The following is a 12,809-nucleotide window of genomic DNA, read 5'->3' as shown; positions in this document are numbered from 1 at the left end:
AATTTGAACATGGGCCAGCAGTGTGATGCAGTTGTGAAAAAGGTAAATATCGTTCTGGAGTATATTAACAGGAGTGTTGTATGTAAGACATGGGAAGTAATTCTCCTGCTCTATTAGGCACCAATGAGTGGAGTATTGTGTCCAGTTCTGGGCATCATGCTTTAGGAAAGATGTGGACAGGTTGGAGAGAGTTTAGAGGAGAGTAACAAAAATGATAAAAGGTTGAGAACACCTGACCTATGAGGAAAGGTAGGAAAAACTGGGCCTCTTTAGTGTTGAGAAGAGACTGTGGGGAACCTGATAAGTCTTTCAATAGGTCAAGGGCTGTTATAAAGAGGACACTGATCAATTGTTCTCCATGTCCACTGAAGGTAGGGCAGGAAGTCATGAGCTTAATCTGTAGGAAGGGAGATTTTGGTTAGACAGTAGGAAAAACTTTGATTCTCAGGGTAGTTAAGCTCTGGAACAGGCTTCCAAGGGAAGCTGGGGAATCCCTGTCACAGAAGGGCTTTAAGGACAGATTGGACAAACACCTGTCAGGCATGGTCTAGATTTACTTGGTCCTGCCTCAGCACAGGGGGCTGGACTAGACGGCCTCTCGAGCTCTGACATTTCTATGATTCTATAGGCCAAGTAAACTGATTGTAATTTAAGCAGCAATTTTAGAACTGCTACAGGACTACAAGCACCCCAGCCGGCAAAAGTATTGCAATGAAATGGCTGAATGCTAACAGGTCATCAGAGGGCAATGTGGTGAATCTGCTGAGGGTCAGTCTGCTGACTGGACAGTGACAGGCCAGCTAGGAGGGGAGGGTTCTGGGGCCATTGGTAGGACGACTGGAGCCTCAGGGGAAGAGCAATAGAGATGGCCAGCTGTTCCTGCTGGTGGCTCAGGGAGGCTGAGCTGTGGTTTTCAGAGTTTTCTGTGCGCTGGAGGGTTTTCTTGGTCTAAGATAACTGGACATATGATTGTAGTGCAAATGCTGGAGGTGAAGTGGAGTTTGGGGTGGAGGCTGACAGCTCACGATGCCCCGTGTAATGACCTTGCGACCCCATAAGGGGTCACAACCCCCAGTTTGAGAACCCCTGAACTAAAGCTTCAAAGTCAAATTGTGGCCAGCATGTCTGTTTCCTATATGTCCAATACGTATGATATATATACCTTATATTCCTTTTTTTGCCCACACACTGGTGCTGCATCCATCCTTGCTTCCTGGATGAAAAAAGGAATTGATGCTTCGTACAGTGCTTGAAAGGGAGGCTTATTCTTTCATTTGAAGATGATATCTCTGAGATGCCTACAGCAAGAGGTTATTGTGGTGCTATTGGTTGGTTGTAATGGAAAACGGGAAGCATTGGTGATTTATTTAAAATCAATTGCGAGAAGAAAGGATGTGTTCTAGTTCTGCAGTTCACAAAAACAGAGTCTGCAGCCATGTCACCTTGGTTGTGATCATGCAAATGACTGCAAACCTCTGTAGTCATCCTCCCTTTTCTTATGCAGTCATTGTGGAGGTAACTACCAAGTTCCAGCAATTCAAGCCCTTTTTGGTCAGGCTTCAGACTAGGTTGTGGCCCTGATGCCACTGATAGATGGTCTCCTTGTGGCTGTGGAGAAGAGGATAAACCTGAATGCTTGTACTGCTGGATCATCTACAACCTTCGCTGCAGTACGTTATTATGTGAGGAATTGCTTACTTTACAATTTTATAAGTAATTCGGTGCTTTACTCTACAGGAAGCTGGAATGACATGGAAAGATAACAAGAATTTTTTTAAAAATAGAATAATATAAACTGAATACACATCAAAGCATTTGGCCTTGATTTCTCAATTCAGTTTTATCAGTTTTAATAATTCCCTACTGGCTCAGGTTTTAATTTTAGCCCAGCAGTGAATTAAAAAAAAAAAGTTATTTAAAGTAAGTAGAAATTTAATTTTTCTGCAGGAAGGTAAATAACTGACTGCAATGAACCCTGATAACTGAATGCCTGGATGTAAAGTCCATGCTGTCTCCTGGGTTGTTTAGTCTGATCTGAGTTGCAGCTGTCTTGCCTTATGTGGAAAGTATTATTTCTGCCAATGTCCACCCTCCAACAAATGAAAAACCCAACCAGGCTTTAGGCAGAGACATTCCCCAGGTTCTCAAGGAGGAATAGTTTCTTCTGCTGCTCGGTTAACTTCTTTTCCATTATTTCATAGCCATGTTTCAAGATTTCGGTCTGCAGTTCTGAGGTTCACATCTGTCTCTGTTCCCTGGAACTCTCATTAGAGTCTCAGCATTTGCTGTCATTTCATTCCTCAGCACCCTGCAGTCATTGAAGGACTCTCTTGTCTTCTGTTAACTGGTGGCAGCTGCCCACTGTCCATTAGTTAGTCCTAAACCATGTAACATCACTGAAATTCTATTTCATATGCTAATCTTCGAAAGCTCAGGGTGCAGAGACCATCCTTCCAGTTATCCCACTCCCTTCAGAGCTCTCAAACCCTGACCCAAAGGACGTTGTCGTCTCCCATTATGCTTCTCTCATATTGCCTCTTGAGTGCTGACAGCTCCTGCCAACTAGGCAGTGAAGACTGAATCAGATCTGAACCTGGGTTGATTTAAATAGTTATACAATACTAGGACCGGGTCTCCTATGCTGGAGTCTTAAGAAATAAGAAATGACATGCATGCTGAAAGGCTCCATCTTACAAATGTTTGCCAGGAGCTGGACAGATTTTCTAATAGTCAATGAGAAAATTATGCTCAATTGTGAGACTTTCAGGTTAGTTATTGTAGCCTTGTTCCCCTGGGAAAACATTTTCATTCTGTCCTGGATTTGTGTGCTGAGCTTTGAAGATGGTTAATGCTATAGAAATCTTGGATTGTATTTCATTTTATTTACTCCTCTAGGTAGTTTTCAGCATGGGTAAATGGATTTCGAGCTTCATCTGAAAGTCATAGCACAGTATTCGGTGCATTTAGTATTAATCAGTTCTATTACAGTGTAACTCAGTGGCATCAATCAGATCAGGGCCTTATTATCCTGGTGCTGCACGAATACATAGGAAACATCATGGTTCCTGCCTCAAACTTCCCACCTACAAAATGCAGCAGGTGAGAACAAACAGAGGCAATGGGCGAGAAAGGGTATGGGTAACAGTGATAGGAACATGTGGCTACCTAGAGCAGCTATGTGCAAAATTTGCAGAATCTCATTTTACTCTCCTAAAACAGATGTTGTCCGGAATCCCTGCTGTCCAGCCATGATCAGCTGACATTTTTGCTGTAGGCAATGAGGTAAAGGTGTAAGTGTTGGGCTTGGAAGAAGGCAGAGCTTTATGGCTTAGTCTGGGTAGTTATTCCATGCAATAAGGAGCACAATGGAAGAAAGCACACAGGTTTTTGTGGAAGAATTGGTAAAGTAAATGCTCAAGGCTGGAATAGCTAAAAGAATTAGGTGCGTGGGTGAATATACAAAAAGGTTCAAGACCAAGTAAATAGACAGAAGATGAGCAGACAGGAGGGGCTAAGATTGAGATTTTCAAAAGCTCCTAAGTCACTTTGAAAACTTCACCATTTAGCGTGTGAAGAACTTTACAGATGCTGCATCAGTGAGTTGTTCCCCCATCAGAACTGAATTGCCATGGGGAAACCTACACAGCTCCTGCTCCATACTCCAAGCTCTGAAGAGTGTTGCTCACTCAATGGAGAACTGGAACCAAGAGAGGGAGGGTCTAATGTGAAGTACCTAAAAGTATAAACATGAGCTTTCAGTGGATGTGGTGGAGAAGGGAGATCCAGTGGAAGAATTGGAAGAATAGGATTAATGGCTAGAACAGTAGGCTGGAAAGGCTAGCAGCAGTGTTTTGAATAGACCAGCGGGGAACAAAGTCAGTGTCTGAGGAAGACCTTTTAAATTAAGTACTTCACTTCTCACAAAGTTAGGTTTTTTATTCTATAGTGGGGAATGAGTAGAAGAGAAGTCTTGATGTTTCAAAATAAATTAAGAAAATCATGGTTGTATATATTACACCCCCATGTCCTTTCTATTGTGTGCATGTGTGTGTTTTAACAAAGTGATTTTTATTTTTGGAAGCAGGAGATCAACATGCATGTCTTTTGAGTCCTGAATTCCTCAGACTTTTAACAGAATTGATACAGTCCTCTGCTGTAGGATGTAAGATGATTTTTATGACTGAGCTGCCTTCCAAGGGTGACGACATCTCTTGCAGCTAAATTAGGGTGGGTGGACAGTAGATGCTGCTGCTAATAATAAAAAAATAATCTGGGGGAAAAATTTTCTTGCCATTAAGTAATTGCAGTTATCCCTAGCCCCCATATCTCCCCCCACACAGGGTTTTACAGAGCTACCATAGACTCACCCTGAGAGCTTTTCCAGTATGTGTCAGCCTGCCGTGCTGTGCTGTCTGCTCTCATGATTCCAGAAGAGCGTATTTGGTTTATTGTCAGATTGGTTCCATCAATTTCCATTTCCTTCTGAATGGATAATAACATGAAGAATCATTTCAAGTCCAGGAGTGTTGGTGTGTGAGGGAGAGAGGGAGGGTAGGGTGTTATGCGTAAGGCTTTAGGCAGGAAGCAGCCGAAGAGGAGGAGTAGAAGTAGCAATCGCTGCACAGCTTTCTCTCTGCCTCTTTTAAGTACAATATTTTCTGTTGAGTCACAACTGAAGATACAGCTGAAGTTTGACTGCACTTGGTGCTGGCTGGAAAAGGGAAAAATGAATTATGTTGCTGAACTAAGAAATTTCTTTTGAGGAATCCTCCTTGAAACTGACTGGATTCTGTGGATTTGTGGCTTTACATTTGTTGCCTTCTGTTTTTCACTTTGGATATTTAGCAGCTGTCTGCATTTTTTAAATGTCTTCAACTTTACACTATTCCGTATCCCAGGGTTGAGGTAGAACAGGATATTTGAGATGCCTTTTACAATAGCATCTCCTTCCCAGCAACCTGTGACGGGACACCAAGAATTATGTGTTTATAATCTACATTGTGAAAGTTCATTGTCTGGCTAACCTGTAACAAGATTACAAATCCTTCCAGATTTGCTTCTTCTGTCAGAACATGCTGTTGTGCTTTATAGTTTTCTATTAATTCAGTGAATTTCCTTTTAATTTAACCTTTTATTTTTGTTTGAAGCAGTAAGGTAAGTGATTGGAACAGGTGAATTTGCTAAATGTAAACTTCAATTTGCCAGCAAGTACTAAAGTTTATTGGGTCCAAGGAAAATTGCTGTGTATTTTTAAGTTGATTATATATATATTATATATATTCTTTATTTATGTAATATATTTTGGTGATATTACCCTGCTGATACAGTAGAACCAACAGAAGCTTACAGGAGTTAAACACACGTGCATTGAGAGGAGAACCTACTCCATAATGTGTGTATTCATACGCTTTATATTTTTACTATCTATACTCATTTACTGAAGGAGTCTTTAGCATTGGTATAGTTGAAGGTTGTGTCAGTGTTTATTCTGAATATCTTTGAGTTAGGAGGGTTTATATTTCTGCTTGAACTTGGCATCAAAGATCTTTACTAAGGGAATAGTTGAGGGAAAAGTTTTTTTTTTTTTTTTTTAATTAGAAAATAATTTTAATTTGATCACTTGAAAAGTAACTGGTTTGAGTAACTCAGTTAATGGTTTCAGATTCTTCTATGAATGCCAGTCACAGAAAAGGGCTCCCTTTTTAAAACCTGAAAATGTTTGCCATTGGCCTAATTTCATGGGTTGAAGAGCTTGTGAGCTGGCAAGGGGAGATGATGACTGGCATGAAGCAAGCATCAGGGATGCTGTACAGGCTTGTGAATCAGAGCAGATGGTGTGACAATTTCAGATATCTTCTCACCTTCTATTTCTGCCCCTTTTTTATGGGCGACTCACTCTTACTAATGCAGAAAGCCTTTCTGAGATGAACTTCCAGACTTAAAAAGGACTGGCAATGCTATTTATCTTTACATACAAAGGAAGAAACGTTGAGAAATAAATCTTGTTCAGTTTGAGCACTCTTGGACTAAAATCCTTTTTGGCTGAGGCTTAGCAGGGTGAGCTAAAAAGCAAGCATGTTCCATCAACTTTATATGTTCTCTTTCATAATTCATCTAAATGGCAATGGCTGCTGTTTGTCCCCTTAAATTGATCTAGACAGTCTTAAGTGGGCTTAATAATTTATTAAACCCCACCCCCTCATTGTAATGAAGTGTTCATTTCAATTCCCTTGCAAAGGAACAAATCCCTCAGCCCATTTTGAGGGTGGGATAAATCCCAGGAAGAATTACTGAGCTGGTTAGAGCTTGGCCAGGGATATGAGCTAGTGCCGGTCGTTACCTCCAGCTGTGATAAGTACTGTTTAACACACAAGTTTGCATCTCCTAATTGCATCATTTACCCAGCATTACCTACCATCTCCAACTGTGATTGACCTTGTAACCCACACAGTTCTCCACACGCATTGACAGCAAGCTGGAAAATCAGTTCCATGCCCTTTCAGTGAGCAATTCCAGTTCTGAGAAAAATCTTATTTCTCCTCTTTCATTCTGGTGGCTATTGTCAGAAACACTGGGGCTGCCTGGGAACTCAAACTGTTCCCTCTGCTCTCTTTATGGAAGCCAGTCTGTCATTTAGACTGCAAATGGGAGAAAGGTACAGCCTGTAACAATTCTCTTACTTGAAACAGAACTTAGCATCCTTTAACCATTTCATGACTGTGCCTCTGTCTCTCATTGAAAGATATATCTAGGTTATTTGGAAGCACTGCATGCGCATTCTACCTTGGATGTAACTGGAATGTTCAGAAGTAGTTTCAATGACCCAGTAAGTAGCTTCCTAAATTCTGGAATCCTAGGTGACTAGTCAGGAAAACCTGATACTTGTGTTTCAGTTGTTAAGTGTCATTTCCTTTCAACCTGGCTTGTCAGTTGTAGTGCTTGGTCACTAGGGTTCTGATTTAGGTATGTCTGCTTTAAAGAAAACTTTCATCTCTGATCAATTACAATGCTCCTAGGTTGTCATTTTTACCTAAGCTCTGTTTGAGGGACCTGATTTATCCAGTCTGGTGAAAAATTCAATATACTTTAACATGAAGATTATGAAACTAAGAGAGCTGCTGAAATTAATTCCACTTAATCTGCTGTTTGTATTCAAACACTTGACTGCCCCACTTGCTACTGTATATCGGTAGAAGTAATTTTGCATGAGAATATGAATAAATAAGGTTTTCCTCTTGTTTCTCAGGGCAGCCTTCTCATCCTCTTGCCCTGTGCTGTGTCTTGGAAAGGCATTCTCAGGTCTGAAAGTATACTTTAGGATTTGTTGTTTACTCAGGGTCAGGCATGAGTTGCAGTGGTAAAACTCAAACCTGTCACTTTCATAGTGAGTGGCATTCAGCCCATTGCCATCTTTTAACTCCGTGACAGCTCCGTTCCTTTGACTCTTGTCTACAAGTTGCTCATTTTTGGCCACTAACGAGCAGGACATCCTTACCCTCTTAATACATGTATTCATAGAATCATAGAATATAAGGGTTGGAAGGGACCCCAGAAGGTCATCTAGTCCAACCCCCTGCTCAAAGCAGGACCAATTCCCAGTTAAATCATCCCAGCCAGGGCTTTGTCAAGCCTGACCTTAAAAACTCCTAAGGAAGGAGATTCTACCACCTCCCTAGGTAACGCATTCCAGTGTTTCACCACCCTCTTAGTGAAAAAGTTTTTCCTAATATCCAATCTAAACCTCCCCCACTGCAGCTTGAGACCATTACTCCTCGTTCTGTCATCTGATACCATTGAGAACAGTCTAGAGCCATCCTCTTTGGAACCCCCTTTCAGGTAGTTGAAAGCAGCTATCAACTTTAAAAACTTTTAAAGATGCTTTACCACTCCCATCTTTGTTCCCTCTAAACCTCACACAAACAGCAATGTTAAAAGAATATTAGGGTTGCAAAGTTAAGCTCCCAAAAATGAGGACATGCGAGAGATAGGGAGGATGGTCCAGTGGGCATGCCACTAGGTTGGGGGTAGGAGACGAGGTTGGCTTGTCTGTGTGCACAAAAATGTCCTGCACTGTTTTTCACCTTTTCCAAACAAATCCATTCTTGGGCAAACCCCAGACCTGGAAAACGTCTTCCCGAAATGTTTCAGAAAGGGCTGAGGAACTGCAAATGGTGATTAGAACAGAAACAGTTTGGAACTGTAACAGTCACTGCAGTTCTTGCTCTTATACAGTAACAAACACTATTATTATTAAAAAAGGAACTGACGTGTATAATAAAACTGTCGCTCACAATCCCTTACTTATAATGTTGCTCTTTCTCATACTTTGTGCAGCATCCACCATTCTTTCACTTTGATTATAAATGCTATGGGCATGTTCCCTTTTTAAAATTCATCTGTAAAGTGCCGTGCACATCTTCTCTGTCACTTCAGTAGCAGTAATGTTCTCCAGGTGAACGAGTTTTCAGATTATTCTCTCTTTTAGCAGCACTTAGTGCTGTTGCCATGAATCCAGACTCACTGAGCTGTGTAATTTTTTTAAAAAGTAATTCGTATTATGACTCTAAAACAAGTGGCAATTTCTATTACTTATTGGAAAATCAAGTTTTGGAAGAGAAGAGGTGTTAGAAAAAAGCAAAGAAATACGAAGTTGCCTCCCTCAAGCGCTGTCTAATCAAAGCCTAAACCTTTTCTTGTCAATTAAAATGTAGCCTGCCAGTCTCCAGAGATGGTACTGCCAGCAACAGTGCCTGTAGCTGTTCCACACCACTCAGTCAGACCCCGTCGTTTGGGTCTTTATTGAAACCCTTTCAGCAATGAGTATATTTAAGATTCTATAAAAATTCTCAGGAGGAAACAATGTTGCAGCATGTAGAAGAGTGCTGGCGAGAGGTTGCTATGGCAGCCTTAACTATGAGATTCCTTTCTCTTGTTCATGTCAAAATCTTGCAGTTACAAAGTGTCCTGCATTTCAGCAGGTATTTCTTTACATTTACTGATGAGGTAACGTATCAATTATTTCACCTCATTGCTTTTCTTATTTAATTGTTAGCACAGGTAATACAGAACTTTAAGCATTTTCAGATACGTTTCGTGTGAAATCAGATACCGTGGCTCAGGGTGCATTCTGTGGGAGCCCTGGTAGATGAAAGACTGTTTCAAAATATTTCTCCTCCGCTGGAATTTGTTGCCCTCTTTGAGCCCCTTCACCATTCTAGTGTTGCCTTGATCATCTTTCATCACATTCAGACTGAGTCTTTTAACTGTACTGGGGGACTGGGGTGGGAGATATGTCTTAAAGTACCAGGCTTCTGAAAGCTTCTTGGTCAGATGAAGTGGGGTCTGAGGACATATTCTGGCAGTGGCTTAGCAACGCAAAGAATAGGGCACATTCACTAAGACTGACTTCTCTTTCCTGGAGCCACTCGGTGCTGCTGGAGAAAGATGCTGTAAAGCTGCTCCTCACGCTCTGCACTGTATCCGTGCAATGGTTGACAGAGGGACTGAGCTGGGGTGAAGTCAAAGCCACCGCTCAGCCCAAGTTGCAACGAGTTGTTTTCCCTTGGGGAAAGCCAAGATCCTCAGAACTGCACTGTGAATGTAAAGCCCTTGTATGTCCCCGAATGTCGAGCATTAGTCTCATCATTGCATCTATTCGTTTTCTTCTTTGGATCTTTTACACTCTTGTTTATCACCCCAGTGTGCTTACTGCTTGTGTCCCCCTGATTTTCACTCCTGCTTGTTCTGCTGTCGTATATCTATAGGGCCAGAAGAAAATTAATTTGTGGCATTCATACGTTATGGGGAGACATTCAAAGACTGAAATGGGAGCTAGGTACGCAACTTCCATTGGCTTTCACGAGTGTTAATTCACCTCATTCCTTAACGTTTTCACTTTTTAAAAAGTTTGTCTTCATCCCTGTGGAGCTCAAAAAATCTGGAGAGATTTTGCTTACTTTGGCCAGAGATGAATTTTTTGGCAAGTTTGAGTGGTGACTTCCACCATATGACATGTGAAGCAGAGTATCCATCTAACAAGGGGCCCTGCTATATCTAGAAAAAGGTCAAGGTGCAAATATTTTCTCTCTTTAGAGACTAGGCCTCCTGTTAGTTGTACTGGTGTTGGGTCAGACAGTAGAGGTTTCAGCTGTGTCCCTCAGTTCAGTTCATCATGATTTGGTCATTGGTCTTATCATCCAGGTCTAGATTGGTTTTCCAGGAATTCCAAGTTCTTTCTGATTTCTCATTTGCAGTGGCATAGGCTCACTCTTGGATGCATTAGTTGCTGGCAAGAAATGGTCTTCTCATTTATAGTTCTTAAACTCCTTTGGGTGTATTTAGTCTGGAGTTGTGGCTGAGCTTGTGAGGTCTTACACTCAATTTGATGGCATCTGTCTCTGGTACGGTGGAGCGCACATTGGAATTGGGGGACAGTGGTATAGTGGGAGATGGACATGGGGATACAGAGCCCATGTCTGGTAAGATGGGGTGAATGGAGAGTCTGAGGGGGCCCACAAAGCCCCTGTCAATGGGAGATAAATGGTTTTGGGGGAGGGAGGAACAGAGGATACACAGAAGCCCCTGGCATGAGGGAGGCGGTGGGAGGGTTGCAGAGAGTCCCTGAAAGAGAGGATGAGAGGGTGATGCACAGGGAGCTTGTGGGGAAGAATGGAGGGATGCAAGGAGCCCCCAGTGAGTGCAATGAGCTTGGCCTGTAGAAGCAACAGAATGTATGACCTGCTAGCCTGAAAGGAGTAAGATACTTTCTTCCCAGTGGCAACGTTTCCTTCAATCCTGTTTGCCTCTGGACGAAACTGAAAGGTTTTACCTTCTGTGTTTCAGTAGGATGAAGTGGTATATGAATTGTCTTTGAAACCTATGAATGGAGTTCTCCCTCAGCTTGAGCAGACCTTCCTGTGTTCTGCTCTGGCCACTTCATAGCAGTCTTTTGGGAAATACCTCTTTCATGTCTGTTCTTCCTGGGAAAAGCTGGCTAGTCATTATTTGTTCCTGAAGTCAAGTTAATTCCTTTCTTCCTTACTTTGACAAATTGCCACTCCATAATGAGAATCCTTAGGAATATGTGTAATTACACAGTTCTGTGGTGTTTGCACTGGACTGGCATCTTTTGGAGCGGTTGCAGCTTCTTGAGTAAGGGCTTGTCACAGGGCCCAATCACTGCAGGTGGCGCGTGCTGCTGGCTTCTGTGGTGATCAGCTCTTTCTAGGTCCAGTTCCCCCCACTTTTACTGCTCGCTGCACTCTGTGCGACTCAGGATGCTCTGTCTTCGTGACTTGGCCTTCCAGCCAGTCCTTGGCCCTCGTCTTTTCCTTCCAGTGTATCGGTGTCTTTCCATACCAACTGTTTGAGGCAGTCTCCTCATGCACTGCCCCGAGGATGCTGGTAGGGGAACCCAGGCCTGCTCACTGCTCCAGGTTCCATTACAGGTTTCAGAGTAACAGCCGTGTTAGTCTGTATTCGCAAAAAGAAAAGGAGTACTTGTGGCACCTTAGAGACTAACCAATTTATTTGAGCATGAGCTTTCAGGGACCCTATACCTGCATCAGTGGCCTGCTTTCCCTTAGACCCTGTTGCTCCTTCCCTGGACTCCTTCCTACAGCTTCTGGCTCTCCCCTCTCTGGGTGTACCAGCTCAAATGCCCTCCTCCCAGGGCGTAAGTGCAGACAACTGCACTCTGTGGCCTGAAACATGTCTCCCCACTCCCATAGAGTGACTGTACATTACAACTCTGCAGCCTCTTTCTGTTGCCAGCCTCCTGGCTTTATCCTAACCCCGCCTCCTTCCTTGTCAGCTAGGCTCTGTTGTTACCATTCAGGGGATTACTTAGACCACCTAATTCCACTCACCTATGCCCTACCTGATTGATTAACCCCTTCCAGGCTGGTGTGTGGTGAACACCCTATCACGGTGCTCCACTAGAAAAAAGCCCCATGTAATGATCTGCTGCTCTTCAGTGTATTACAATAGTGTTTCAGCCACAGACAGATGAACTGAAAGCAAATTCCAGCTTTCATTGTTTTTTGGTATCTAAAGGAACAATCATTAAACCACCGTGGCAGAGTTATAGCTGGATGCAAAGGAACACAGTGTGGTGAACACCAAGCATAGTGAGGGAGTCTTTGCAACACAGAAATCCTTGTCCCCATCATTAAAGAGAAATAGTTTTACACAGCAGAAAATCTTCGGCATTAACCTCACTATCTGTGTATGAATCATAGAATCATAAACTCATAGACTTCAAGGTCAGAAGGGACCATTATGATAGTCTAGTCTGACCTGCACAATGCAGGCCACAGAATCTCACCCACCCACTCCTGTAACAAACCCCTGACCTATGTCTGAGCTATTGAAGTCCTCAAATCGTGGTTGAAAGACTTCAAGGTGCAGAGAATCCTCCAGCAAGTGACCTGTGCCCCATGCTGCAGAGGAAGGTGAAAAACCCCCAGGGCTTCTGCCAATCTGCCCTGGAGGAAAATTCCTTCCTGACCCCAAATATGGCGATCAGCTAAACCCAGAGCATGTGGGCAAGACTCACCAGCCAGACACCCAGGAAAGAATTCTTTGTAGTAACTTAGATCCCACCCCATCTAACATCCCATCACAGGCCATTGGGCATATTTACCGCTAATAGTCAAAGATCAATTAATTGCCAAAATTAGGCTATCCCATCATACCATCCCCTCCATAAACTTATCAAGCTTAGTCTTGAAGCCAGATATGTCTTTTGCCCCCACTGCTCCCCTTGGAAGGCGGTTCCAGAACTTCACTTTTCTGATGGTTAGAAACCT

General features: G+C 42.8%; 1 protein-coding gene across 11 annotated transcripts in view; it reads left to right on the top strand.

The window, feature by feature from the left end:
• UNC13B (unc-13 homolog B) overlaps window positions 1–12,809 on the top strand; it is a 380,992-nt gene that overhangs the window by 174,525 nt on the left and 193,658 nt on the right. For 2 of the 11 annotated variants that reach the window (XM_048850207.2, XM_048850205.2), the window contains exon 1: window positions 4,580–5,154. The exons of 8 other annotated variants lie outside the window; for them this stretch is intronic. The gene's annotated coding sequence lies outside the window, so the exon portion shown is untranslated. Of the gene's footprint in view, window positions 1–4,579; window positions 5,155–12,809 lie in introns of those variants that run through there. One more of the 11 variants, XM_048850206.2, reaches the window with a different exon arrangement.

The sequence above is a fragment of the Caretta caretta genome, chromosome 5 (assembly GCF_965140235.1).
Source record: "Caretta caretta isolate rCarCar2 chromosome 5, rCarCar1.hap1, whole genome shotgun sequence".
Classification (NCBI taxonomy): Eukaryota; Metazoa; Chordata; order Testudines; family Cheloniidae; genus Caretta; species Caretta caretta.
This window is presented reverse-complemented; position numbering and strand designations above follow the sequence as displayed.